Genomic DNA, 3,706 nt, shown 5'->3' with positions numbered 1-3,706 from the left:
AATTTGGCACAAGGCCAGAAGTTTCAGAGTAGGGGGTCATGATTACATTGACCCCAATGCTCAACTGGTACTTATTTTATCGACCCCCGTAAAAATGAAAGCCAAAGTCGATCTCGGCGGAATTTTAACTCAGAACATAAAGGCGAACGAAATGTTGCTAAAGATATTTCCCGATGTGCTAACGAATCTACCAATTCGCCATCTTGCATACACCCACACATATTGAGATTTCTTCACACACAGACTTTCATAATAATAGTAATAACTACAAAGAAACTTTTAGATCTCGTCATGTATGTTGGCTTTATATCTGATTTATCAAAAAGACATTTTCACTGCTTTAGATAACAGGGGATAAAACACTATAAAAGGTTGATAGTTGCAATAGAGACATTAGTCTCTCTCTATCACCTTTCAACAAAATTATATATTAAGAAACAGTAGAACAATTAACAACATAATAAAAATAAGTTTTATTTTTGGTGATGCTTGGTTTTACAAATCCTGTGTTATTCAGCCTGGCAGCCGCTGGTTGATTTGTAGTCAGCATTGGAAGGTTAAAAGCATTGTTGAGGCATCTCAGTGGAGCAAGTTGTTGTTACATCGAAGGCATCGTGCGAAGCGCTTTAAGTACTGGTTTTACTACGCATGCACACTCGAGGGGCTTCCGGGAAGGCAAGTCCCTTGTGCATGCGTAGATTGTACTTCCTTAATGGCGGCAATAATTTCGCGCCACTACAACACCAACAGTCATTTCAGAGAATACTGTGTACTGCTGCATGCATTTCAAACTTCTGTCATTTATCTTTTATCTTTTACTTGTTTCAGTCATTTGACTGAGGTCATACTGAGTCACTGTCTCGAAGAGTTTTAGTCGAATAAGCCAACACCAGGACTTACCTTCCTTTTAAACCTGGTCTCTTTTGCCAAACTTCAGTTATGGATACGTAAACATTCCAACACAGATTCTCAGGTGGTGGAGAACAACAAACACAAACAGAAAAACACACACACATAGATACATATATACATATACGACAAGCTTCTTTCAGTTTCCGCCTACCAAATCCACTCACAAAGCTTTGGTCGGCCAATAGCTATAGCAGCAGACACTTACCCGGGTTGCCACGCAATGGAACCGAATGTAGAACCATGTGGTTGGGAAGGAAGTTTCATACCGTACAGCCACACCTGCACCAGATACCTAGCAGGATGTTCCTGAAATTACTTTGGAAGGCTGCCGAGCTTGAACAAATTATATAGTAAGCACGTAGAGGTTTTCTTCATTACAAACTGCAGTTAGAAGAGCATTTATCACAGACAAAAGTCTCCCTTCTTTATGAGTGATGAGTAAATGGATAAAAATATCGATGAAATTAACTTACGATATACGGTTGATCAAAGTTTTATTGAGCTCAGAAGAAAGTAAAGCAAGTTGACCTCGGTGGGGATTGAACTCATAGTTTAACTGTTTTGTCCTCTTTCGGGTGAGATGATAAGACAGGCTCATAAACAAAACCTTGTAGGAACAGACCTAACAGCAACTTATCAAAACCTAAATCAAAAGGATGAAAGGAAGCGTGACAGACCAAAAAACAACATGGAGAAGTCCACAGGATTGAAGAACTAACAGATAGCAATTAAGAAGAGATATCCTAGGATGTATTTCTTCTGTAAGTCTAACAACTGAACACCCTTTAACAATGTTTTCTGTCATGTATAGATCACTACACATTTTGGATAAGGGTTAATTTTTAGCTGTGTAGGTATAAAGTCTCCCTTGGCTTACTACGGAATCTTGCACACCATTACATAAAGTGTTGCGTGTTCACTTGTGAAAATAAAACAAGAAACAAACTTTAAAATTACAGGGAGACGTTATTCCTCTGCTTAATAAACACATCACGGATACTGGTAGTTGTATAGTTCATCCGTTGTTTGGATAATTCAACTTGGGCTGTCGTTGGTTGCATGTTTCGTTTAACGGCAGGAAAATAACATGACTTGCTTTTGTGAAAATCTTTCACCCCTCTGTCATAGATGCTTTGCTAACTGCAGAATTAGGCTCCAGAAAAGATTCAGGTTAGTTGCTTTAGAATGTATTACGCACAACATGATTGGATCCTCGATCAAATCCCGCGCAATATTTGACCAATCAAAGTACGGGACTCAACCAATGTTCCAAACTCAAATGATAAGCCAATCATTTCAAATTAACGTGTGAAGCCTATAAAAAGCTAGTCGACTCCAATATGCCACAATAGAAATTAGTTTCACTACAAATTCAAGCAACAGTATTTAACAGGTGTTCATTTTATTCATCAATCATAAACACGCATATTGATAATACATTCGAGGGGGGGCTGAAAAGTTCTAAGGGTGTCGCAAAAGACCTGGTTGAAGGCTCAACCTTCTGAGTTCTATTACAAAGCTTAGAAAAACTGAAGAACCATTGCAATAAGCATATGAATCCGAGAGGGGAACAGGTTGAATAAAATCATAATTAACTGGTCCTCTTATGTTTTCTACCAAAAGCCAAGAACTTTTCAACACTCTCTCGTATATATTTATCTTTTTCTTGTTTCAGTCTGGACTGCGGCTATGCTGGAGCAGTGACTTGGTGGATTTTAATCGAACAAATCTTCCCCAGTTTTTATTTACTTTTTTAAACTCTAGTACTATTCCAACTGCCTCTTTTGCCGAACTGCTAAGTTACAGGGATGTTACTTTTTTTACTCTTTTTAGGTGAAACTGGTGATTTATAAAAACCAAACAGCTGTGGTTAATATGATATTTGATGGACAAAATACAAATCGTGAAACCTGGTTCTCTCATGAAAAGCTGAAAAGTTCCCCATGGAATGATTTATCTTCAACCACCCCATATATTTTCTCACTTCGGGGATTTAGGTATGTTATACTAGCAAAAAGAGCGCCACCCAAGTGGTTTTCTGCTAGTCTCTAAATTATATTTACACATTTTATTCACAATCTTTCTAATTTTACTGATGTTATGATTAATTTTCCTACAGCAAGATTTATTCTTTGTAAGCCTAGTACTTATTCTATCGGTCTCTTTTGCCGAACCGTTCTGGGGACATAAACACTCCAACACCGGTTGTCAAACAGTAGTAGAGGTACAAATACAGACACACACACACACGCACAAACATACACACACACACACATGTATGTATGTATGTATGTATATATATATGTATATATATATATATATATATATATAAACATAATTAAGGGATCAGCAAACAGTTGCTTCACCACATACCGAAGTTCAGAAATAGCAGCTAAAAAGCTGAGACTCCAACAGATAGCATTCTATCAGTCTCTTTTGCCGAACCGTTCCGGGGACATAAACACTCCAACACCGGTTGTCAAGCAGTAGTAGAGGTACAAATACAGACACACACACACAACCACACACACACACACACACATGCACAAACATACACACACATGTATGTATGTATATATATATATATAATACAAATAATATGTAGTATATGCATATATACATACATGTATGTACATACCTACATCTACATGTATATATAGATGCATATCTGGGTACAGGACGTCACAAAAAAACGTGGACAAAATGAAAAACAGAACATAAACAGAGCACAGAAAACACACAGGCCACATAGAGAACATTTCCTTCATCAGCTGTCACCATTTCTAAAACTAAG

At 37.5% G+C, this 3,706-nt stretch overlaps 1 long non-coding RNA gene across 1 annotated transcript in view; it reads left to right on the top strand.

The window, feature by feature from the left end:
- The first annotated feature begins 2,724 nt into the window (after window positions 1-2,724).
- Window positions 2,725-3,706, top strand: part of LOC106878035 (uncharacterized) — a 9,155-nt gene continuing 8,173 nt past the window's right edge. The window contains exon 1 of the long non-coding RNA XR_001410458.2: window positions 2,725-2,909. This is a non-coding gene — a long non-coding RNA (uncharacterized LOC106878035). The remainder of the gene's footprint in view (window positions 2,910-3,706) is intronic.

The sequence above is a fragment of the Octopus bimaculoides genome, chromosome 28, assembly GCF_001194135.2.
Source record: "Octopus bimaculoides isolate UCB-OBI-ISO-001 chromosome 28, ASM119413v2, whole genome shotgun sequence".
NCBI classification, from domain to species: Eukaryota; Metazoa; Mollusca; class Cephalopoda; order Octopoda; family Octopodidae; genus Octopus; species Octopus bimaculoides.
Note: the sequence above shows the minus strand (reverse complement) of the source record. Positions and strands in the feature narration are given on the sequence as shown.